The sequence below is a fragment of the Cibotium barometz genome, chromosome 36 (genome assembly GCF_041138505.1).
Source record: "Cibotium barometz isolate CiBa-2024 chromosome 36, ASM4113850v1, whole genome shotgun sequence".
In the NCBI taxonomy this organism is placed as follows: Eukaryota; Viridiplantae; Streptophyta; class Polypodiopsida; order Cyatheales; family Cibotiaceae; genus Cibotium; species Cibotium barometz.
In genome coordinates, this window is record NC_141081.1 from 32,470,518 (window position 1) to 32,480,621 (window position 10,104).

The following is a 10,104-nucleotide window of genomic DNA, read 5'->3' on the forward strand; positions in this document are numbered from 1 at the left end:
AGAAATTAGCAGTTCATCGTTGATTTATTGAAGTTTTTTCAATGCTCTGAGTTTGGTTTGTCTTGCTTTCTTTTCCATCCGTATCATAACACAAGTATGTTTAAGTGGCACATGAAGGGATCATACATAAGAACTCTGGTTCTTTACTAATCTAAGTATTGATTTGTAGATTTGAAACATGCACCCAACATAAGTCTTGATCTTTGTGCAACATTCATCTACATAACAAATTTTGCCCGATGGTGCATGGCCCTTGCCCGACCATGATAATTGGCTAATTGTTGGAAGGGGAAATCGGCTCCACCCACTTGAGTGGGCCCCGGGTGTGTACGAAGAAAAAAAACAAAGCCAATCTAATTGGCATTCGTTCAGTTTAGGCGTATGTGCTACTATTTTAATTAATGATAGAAGTTCTAAGATTAAAGTTTAGACAAAAGTGAAAAGGTCATATGAGTAAACAGATTAGAGTTGTAGCTAGGAGTAACTATGGATCTTTCTGCTCTTTGTGGGTTTTTGACTTTACATGATTGGTTTTTAAGTGAATAACCTCTTCGGTGCTAAATGGTGTAGTTTCTTGCACTGACTCCTTGAACCCATATTTCAAAATAGTTAGGATCTCTGCCTTGTCTTAATCCCCCGCCCCCACAGTATCTTTGAAACCCCTTTTGCTACGCTTTGTTTCAAGCCTTCAACAATATTAGTTCCAAATCTCCATTTCTCGATGGCCATGGTTTCGATATAAAAAAAGGGGGTTGGAAGCGACCCGTGCCGGCGCGGGCCGCTTCTAGCCCCCTTTTTTTATATCAAAACCATGGCCCATAATGGCCATGTTAGTGAAAGAAGAACACTCAACAGGCAATTGAGCAACCTTTTTTTTCTTTTGGTTACAGCTTCTTGCACTACCATGGCCATGGTTTCAATAAAAAAAGGGGGCTAGAAGCGGCCCGCGCCGGCACAAGCCACTTCCAAACCCCCTTTTTTATTAAAAGGCCAAGATGGCCATGGTTTTTATTAAAACCATGGCCATCTTGGCCATGGTAGTGAAAGAAGCTATAACCATAAGAAAAAAGAGGGTGCCATGGAGGTAGGAATGGTCCTTGATGGTTATTTTCATCCTATTGCTCCATGTGATGCTCATGTTCAAGATCCTTATGATGGTGTTGCTCTTGGTAATGGTGCATACATCTTGTTTGGCTCACTGCAAGCCCCGATGCATATGCATGGTTATGCTACTCTACTTGATTATCCTTGATGCATTCAAACTCACTCTATACGAGCCCTTATCTACATGTCTCCTCATGAAGCAAATGATCAAAATTATGTTACTGATGCGAAACATGTTAATGTAATTGATGGTGTTCGAGTTAATGATTCTTTTGTCTCTCAAGGTGTTCAAGCTCAACATTAGATGGTGTTCATAATAATGTTCCCAACTGTATCCTATTTTTGGGACTCTCAATGTCTTGATTCTTTATGCTCTTGCTGATTACTCTCATGATCTGCTGGTTCTCATGTTACTACTCATTTTAGTGGTGGTGATTTTGCTCATTCTCTTAGTATCACCTCTGAGGTGCCATTTGTTCATGATGTTACTGATTTATATAATGCTACTCATGGTGTTCAAAAGGATTCTTCCACCTACTACACTAAAGATGTGGAGCCATTTCTTTCAAATAAAATTTATGCAGCAGTGCTTAACAGGTCTTCTAGTGGTAATCAGACACCACTTTCTTTTTATGATCATGCTTTTGATGTTCTTGATTATCCATATGCTGAGGTTTTAGCCTCCTTAAACTGCTTGTTTCTGCTAGAGTAGATGCTTAAGCTACAGCCATAAGAAGAAAAAGGTTGCTTAAGTGCCTGTTGATTGCTCTTCTTTCACTACCATGGTCAAGATGGCCATGGTAGTGCAAGAAGCTCTAGCTACAGTCCATTGCTACCTCCATGGCACTCTCTTTTTTCTTATGCCCTACATCTTATTGCACTACCATGGCCATGATGGCCATGGTTTCAATATAAAAAAAGGGGGCTGGAAGCGGCCTGCGTCGATGCGGGCAGCTTCCAACCCGTTTTTTTTTGTTGTTGAAACCATTACCATCATGGCCATAGTAACCACCATTGGCCATCATGCCCATGGTCTTGGAGGTGGCCATTTTGGCCATGGCAAGTAAGAGCAATGATTATGTTGATAATTTGCTCGTAACAATGTTTTTTGTAATGATTAATATTGATTACACTTAGTGCAAGCCTGTGCTTGCCATGGCAAAACTTGAAAAAATGTGAGCAAATATGATTTAACAATTATCATTTGAGTGTAAGAAAAGCAGTGGATGTTTGTGCTGGACAAATGTGTCTGGTTAGGCCTCCAAGAGGAGAGGTCCAATTGGTAGTCCATCTAAGTTGAGTAAGAGAGGAAGGGGAGGAAGATCAAAGAGGGTTGAAAAGGAGAGTGGAGTAGATACATAGGAAAATATGGCGTTCGAAGTACATGACAGGGTTGTTAATGTTCTTGTTGAAGAGGGCTATGATAGGGAGAAGGAAGATGACTTAGTTAGGAGGGAGGGAGAGAGAGAGATGCAAATAGTTCCATTTTTTGTGAGGCCAGAGAATACAAAGGAGCTGTATAGGGAGAAGATATATTGCAAAAGACTAGACTGTTCTCATGTTCTGTGTGTGCACCCATTTTGTTATGTAGGTTGATTCCATATGCAAAAGTGAGGTCTTCGTGAGACGACATTTTTGGTTGTTTGAAAGATGCTTTTGGAAATGATGATATGTTGCAGAGAAGGGGGTGTTTATAGTGTCAATGTGGACTTTGGATAGAGATGAATAGATAGTTGATGATGATATTCAGTAATGGTGGGATCCGATTTGGAGGGAGGTGAATTAAGCCTTCGAGGACGAGATAGCTGCCCGTCCTGAGCTCACTAGTCTAGTTGGCCATATGTTTTTTTTCTTGGAGGGAAACCATTGTACTACGGCTTAGACTAAAGCAATAAGGGAGAAATTCTCAACAGTCATGGAGAAACATGTTCATGTACTCTCTACAATGATTGATCCCACCGTGGTTAGTGAGATTGCACTTTTGTCATGTCTTCTAAGAATGAATTTGTAAGTGATTTCTCTCATATGTTTCATATATCACTTGCTTTGATTTGGTTCTTTCAACAATTTCTCTAAATATACCATTATGTGTGTAGCTTGAACACCCATGCTCTTGTTGTTGTGACCTCATTGAGAGATGAGTTGGTCAACACATCAAACATATGTAAGATTGATCAACAAGCCTACTCGCAAGAGCTGCCCGAGGAGGATGTTAAGCTTATTTCTCTGATTCGTAAGGTCAACAAAAGGTGAAGAACCTTGGTTTCCTCTAACAAGAATGTACTTGGGATCTTTAGTGTAAAATGTGACTTACAATCTACTTCTTCCTTGATTTCTAGCTATGTTGAGAAAAGATAGTGATAGGATGGGGAAGGTATGGATTACTATTGTTACAAATGATGATATTCTAGTAAATTGCTATGTGTGGGGATCTTGTTTGATTTCTTTATCATTTTTTTAGTTGCTTAATATATCTAACCCTTCCCTTGGGGGCAAGTGGTGGATGATGGTCTTGGCTCTCAAGTGGAATAATGATAGCTATGCCACTTTGGAGAAGTTGAATCTTATTGCAATTGCGAATGTGCCTATAGTGACAGAAGTTATGTGGTTGGCACTTTTGGAGGCCAACAAAACTACCAGGTCTATGTTTGGTTTGCCAAGAGGCGACCATAATTTCCGAGGGTATGTGATCAAAACCATAATTTCTGAGGGTATGTGATCAAAACTATGTAGTGGTGATAATGTTGAATGTGCCCATTTGGGTGAAGCTGTTGCTTATGGTGATCAAAACTACGTAGTGGTGATAATGTTGAATGCATCCATTTAGGTGAAGCTCTATTTCTTGTGGTGTTGTATGCTTATTCTTTTTATTTTTAAGATGGATTGTGGGTGAGGTGAATTTGGAGAAGATCCTCCAAAGAGAAGAGGAGGTTTTCAGTGACATTCTCGACATGCTAAATGTTCCTATTTTGCTTGTTGATTGTTTGTCATTGAGGGAGTTTCATGGTTGGAGAGGTTATGTTGGAAAAAGGTAGACAACTATTTGTTATGGTGAAAAGGGTAGAGAGCAAGGATAGGAGTGAGAAGCTGAAAGTGCTTAGAAAACTAGATTTTCTATAGATGGCTACTTAGAGAGTTTTCACGTTTGTTCTTAGCTTTGATGCCCTATAATTTTACATGTGTTCTTTTGGTGTCTTGTTGAAAGGTTGGAGTTACTTTTTCCTTTCTTGTTCTTGTTATTTCCTTGATAGATTGTTGATTGTTATTGGTGTTTTGAGTAGGTTTCTTGCTATGTTAAAGCACTTGGTGTCTTTACATCTTTTCCACTAATTGTTAGAGAAAGGCTTGTGATTGACAATATTGACACCACCATGTACCTTCCATACATAAGGAGTCTCACTAAGTGGGAATTAGACCACTATCCATGGTGGATAGATATGCACAAGCGGGAGCTACTTGAGAGAGAGAGAGAGAGGAGGAGATGTATGTAGGCTTGAAGAAGAGTTTTGCGCACGGTGGTGACAAGGAGAAGAGATTTCAGCTTAAGTAATAATTTGTTTTGTTGTGTTCCGTGTATTAATTGTATTTCTTCTTTGGTACTTATGTTTTGTTATGGTGTTTTTTGTGCGTTAAGAACACGCTAGAGAGAAGAGGGATAAGGAGGTGATCAAGGAGAGTGTCGACGAGGTTGAGTTGGAGAATAGCTTGAGCTATGATATGGGTTAGTTTATTCTTTGTTGTGGATAGTTCTTCTTTCTTGGAATAGCTAGTTCTTTTACTTGCGTGTTGCACTTCGCTCTTTCATTGGGTGTTTTGGGTAGATGTTGGTCGAGGCGTCGCCGTATCAAAAAGAACTTTCTTGTGTTTTTGCCTCCACCTCCCAATGGGTTAGTTGCTCCAGGTCGAGATCATAGATGTATGGTGGCGCAAGGGGACTACATTGCCATTGGGAGGGATTTCTCTCTAGGTCTCAAGAACCTAGTCTACACGGAGGACCATAAACATGTTCTAAAGCATGTTGGCATGGGTATACGGTTAGAGAAGAAAGGTAGACCTGTCTCTTGGGCAACATATTTGGTTTTCATTCATCTCCCATTCGGTGGTGCACATGTTAGTGGTGCACACACTCTTCCTTGGGATATGTTGATAGAGGACCACGTTCGGTACAATTGTGCATTGGCTTCTTCTTCTCTATTGGACTCTGGATCTGATTGTTGCATCTTCTTCGGATATTTCTATTGAGAAACTATCCTTCATCTATCTTTTCTTGAATGTTGCTTGAATTGCAAATAGAGTTTAGCAGTGTTTCTTTGTTTGGTAGGGGATGATTGATATTATCGAGTTTTTAACGTGGAAATTTGGCATCAAGTAACCATGGTTCATCACTTGCCTCACGGTTATGTAGATGTTGCTGGCATGAGGAAGGTTTGTTACTTTGCCTATTGTAATGATTCTTTGAAATGATAAGGATTAAACAACCTTATGACGTGAATGACTCTTCTTTCAGTGCTTCGACATCTATTCTCCTCTTTGAGCGTCGACTTGGTATGGATCCTCCCCTGTATGACTTGGATAGCACATCGCTTTTTTAGAGTCTCCACATGAGACCCTTGGATACTTTGGCGAATCATCGCATGCCTGCTAGCAACTGAGCTATGAGCACATACAATTCAGATTTGCGTGGTGTCTTGGAGATGAGCTCCACTTTTGTGGGGTGCTACTTGGAGCTTCTATGTCAGCCTCAAGGCACAATCTTGGAGTTGGGATGTGGGATTGCACATGTTCTTAGAGCATGCCTTGCTATTGGACAGATGTGCATGGTGCTTGATAGTGATGAGAGGGTCCTTAGAGACTATGTGTCACCTATCCTTGCGCGTCAGGAGAGGGCTAGCCCTAACCGACAGCACAGCAAGGCGATGATATGGTTGATCCTCTAGTTGGGGAAAGCCCTTACGTCTAGTGAGCACCTTCCCTTTTTGACTTCACGTTGATGACTTGGGATGCACTATGCTTCTGTGACTGTAGTTGACCATTTGGGTCGTCTATTTTGCTTTTGAGTGCTTTTGTTTATTTTGGCATTTGCGACGAACTCTTGATATGTATTTTGTGCATTTTTTGGGCCTTGCCTTGTTATGTGATGTGGCCTTGGTTTTTAAAATCATCTTTCTCTCTTTTTTGCCTTTCTATGCGGTGTGCATATTAGTTAAGCTAGTGCATCTTCCATGCATTCTTGATGACTTGTTTCATGTTTTTTTTAAAAAGTACTTTGTCAGTGTACACATGCTGAGGATATGGCTAGACAAATGACAAGGGATGCAAGATATGAGCAGCAAAGTTGAGACCGTCACTAACAACGATCCATTTTTGTGGATGATGAGTGTAGCTCTGAGTACCACACTATGTGGCAATGTAGCTTTTGTGTTTGAGAGTTCTTTTATCTCCATTGTTTTGCACGTTGTAACCTATATGAACTAAATTTCTCTCTCTCTCTCTCTCTCTCTCTCTCTCTCTCTCTCTCTCACACACACACACACACACACACACACACACAAACACAAACACACGTGTACACTCACACAAAAAAGTCCACCATTTGTTTTAATATGAGAAACAATGGGCCAAATGCAATGTACATTATGTTGGAAATGATGGGGTTTGCTTAGACTTTGTCTCGCTTGTTCCCTCTTACTCCTTGTTTGGGATGTCTCCTCGCTCTCTCTCTCTACACACACACACACACACTTACACATCCATCACAAAAAATTACATCATTATGACCTTTTCTCTCCCTCTCTTGCGCGCGCGCGCGCACACACACACATCTTCCATTTTTTAGCTCTTATTAGTGGCGAGTGCCTTTGGTAAATATTTTAATGGCCACAATTTTGGGGCTATAAGAACAAATACCCAAAAAAAGAATATTCAATGCATTGCATGCGAACTTTGCACTCTCCTGTTAGGTACATGCGAATGCCACCCACGTGTCAGGTGTTCTGGCTATGGCGTTTTGTGGGTTTCATGTCTGGGCATCGAGACGGTGCTAGTGAGGTGCCTTCATGACGACGACCGACAGACTACTTGGTTCCACCTATCAATTGAGCCTTATAGGTGGGTGCATACACACTCACTTAGCTCGTATAATTTGGTGTTTTTAAAGCTATGTCTGGTGCTAGCAACAACCGGGAGTTCCTCCCAGGTAACTTATAGGAAAGCTTTTTGATTCACCTATGTTTAATAGAGAATCCTATGATGTTTGTGCATACCCAGAGAACCTCTCGGCTTTGCACAAGATGCTGATTGGAATGAGACCCGTATTATGAATATTACGCATATGGATATCCTATCTAGGATTATGTACGTGTAATATCTGGACATTGATCACTTGGTTTTCTACTATTTGATTTTGTGATGCTACACTTGCTGTGAGTCCTTGAGGGTTGTGACTATTGCATAGGATAATGAGTGGCCAAGTCACATGATGGTTTTTATGTTTTTTACTGCAACGCATAGACTACTTGGCTATGCACGATATATTGGGTCATTGACATGGATGAGACTCATATTGTGCATATGCTTCAGACGGACTATGGATTGCCTTGTGCAATATCTGATTTTTTATAATTTTTTTATCATCGGATTCTCTGCGCTCACTTTTTTGCACTTTTGGGGCATTGATGTGTGTCCTGATATGAGACTGTAAAAAATAATACCAATGATAGTTGACTTTGTAAATATTACCTTAGCTATCATTACACACAAACTAAAAGTCTATTGACAAAGGGTTTGACCTTGGGATGGTACTATGTCTACAAATCTTGCTTACACATAGTAAAATATGCTACAGGGTGTAGACCCTATTATAGCATAAGACTAAGGTTATTTTGAGTGACATCTATAACATGTAATAAGATCCTATGACACCTATAATACACATACGGGCTAATGATTGGTTTTGTCTGTTTCGATGGATATAGGTAACAAGATCTATTCTCTCAAAATATCTTTGGGTTTATGCTCTACGCCAAATGTTTTTAAATAATGGAGTCACTGGCTCCACTTACTTGTAACATGATTATTGCTGTTATATAATCATGTTTAAACATTTTTATTGATCAAGTTGGATAAGGTTCTTAGATTTTTCTAACTACTAATATAGAAGACTGAAAACATACACCATAGCTGCAGTATATATCTCTTTTAAAAGGGAGATATATGGAATCTCTAGCTTGATATTTTTGACCTTAGAAGTCTAGCTCTCCTCACTATCATTATGCTCTATGAGTTGATAGGTATCAAGTAGGTGGTGGTACTTTTGGGGTGAGATCAGGGCTCACAGCAATTTTGTTTGCATGCTGGTTGAAGGTAGTTCTTATCTCAAACTCATCTAAAGCTCTAATAAGTTTCTTTTGGTTTTAGATCCTACCACTTCTAAGGGGTGTCGAGATTTCGATGGAACATACCCCATCGAAAGCTTGCTAGCATGTCTTGGCATGCATAAAGGATGATGAAGCTCAGAACAAGATTCTGTCATCTATAAATCCAGAGATTTTTCCTCTTGCATCCATTTTGCAATTCCTCTCCTTCAATGATTGGGTTCGTGTCCTTGCAACTCTTGATAAAAATAAGGATGATGGCAACCAAACCATCTCTAACTTACTATCACAAATACCTATACCTAGTAAAACCTACCATTTAGATCTTACTTCCTTTGTTGCGGGTGGGAGCAGATATCTCAATTTCTTAAGAAAGCAATGTGGGTTAGAACCTTCTGCCCTTGCTGCTCCATCCACACCCAATGTCCCCCTCACAGGAAATATTTTTAGTAGGTATCCAGTGGCTCTAGAGGCTATTAAGTCTTTCTAAACAGACATGTGTACTATGATTGATTCAGGATTAATAGAATTGGTACCAAAGGTGTCCAAAGTATACCCTTTCTACCTATTCGTCAGGTTGAGGTAGAATCAATGGGGGTCTCACATCGTCTATGGATCCTTGCAAATAAAGGGTTTTTAGCACCCATCCAAGCAGAAACGCGGATATATTTGGCCAATCTACTAGTTTCAATGCTTGAAGAATGCAAAAACCATGCCATCAAAGGTGTTCAATATTTGGAACAAGGAGAACTATTGAAATCACCTTTTTCTATGAGTTTTTTGGACCCATCTAAGTGCTCATCACCTGTGGGCATTAATGGGAGAACAAAAGGTACCATGACTTTTTCAAAGGCCAATGTTGATTATTATTCTGAAACAATGTGGAATATTTATATGCCATATTTAAAATGTGCCTGTAAATTTCTCGATCGTAATGCCCCATGTGACTAGTATAATTTGGTTCGACCATGCCATATGGTATGTTTTGAATCACTCGGAGGATCTGTTTCCAGATAAACTAGTATCTCTCGCTTCTTTGTTCTTGGCTAGGAGGTCAACAAGCTAGAAACCTCGTTTTAGCACAAATTGCCTTTCTAAAATTTAGATAGCTCATGCTGGATGTACTAATTGAATTCAAAGGAACAAAACCAGGAACCATTCTTAATAGTTATGGTCAATTTAAGGGATTAAGCTCATAAATGTGCTTCTTAACCCTTGTATTGATAGCGAATCCCCTTCATCTCCTTCGAGAAAGAAACTCAACTCATCGTTTGGTACGCCTAGTACTTTTACCTCTTTTCTCTCCCCTTCTTTTGGCTATAGCCCTACTAGAAATAAATCAAAATCCTTTACTTCAAAGAGTTGCAAGCGTGGTTTTCCCATCCGAAATTTGCAAGACATGTAATTTTGGATTTTGTGTCCATAGATTTCAAAAGCCACACTGGGAGAAGGATTCTTTGTGTACCAAAGATGATATGCAAAAAGATAACTTCTCTCATTGCCTTTTTTATTGATAAATTATTGGAATATGCCTCTCCAAAAGAAGTATCAATAGCAGCTTTTTGTTACCATATTATAGTAGTGATGTGTGTGAACACACTTAGGACCGCCGGGGCACTTTTTCCCT

At 39.8% G+C, this 10,104-nt stretch overlaps 1 long non-coding RNA gene across 1 annotated transcript in view; it reads left to right on the forward strand.

Moving 5' to 3' along the window:
• Positions 1-3,523, forward strand: part of LOC147617812 (uncharacterized) — a 3,831-nt gene extending 308 nt beyond the window's left edge. Inside the window, exon 2 of the long non-coding RNA XR_015262261.1 lies at positions 3,201-3,523. This is a non-coding gene — a long non-coding RNA (uncharacterized LOC147617812). The remainder of the gene's footprint in view (positions 1-3,200) is intronic.
• The last annotated feature ends 6,581 nt before the right edge of the window (positions 3,524-10,104 follow it).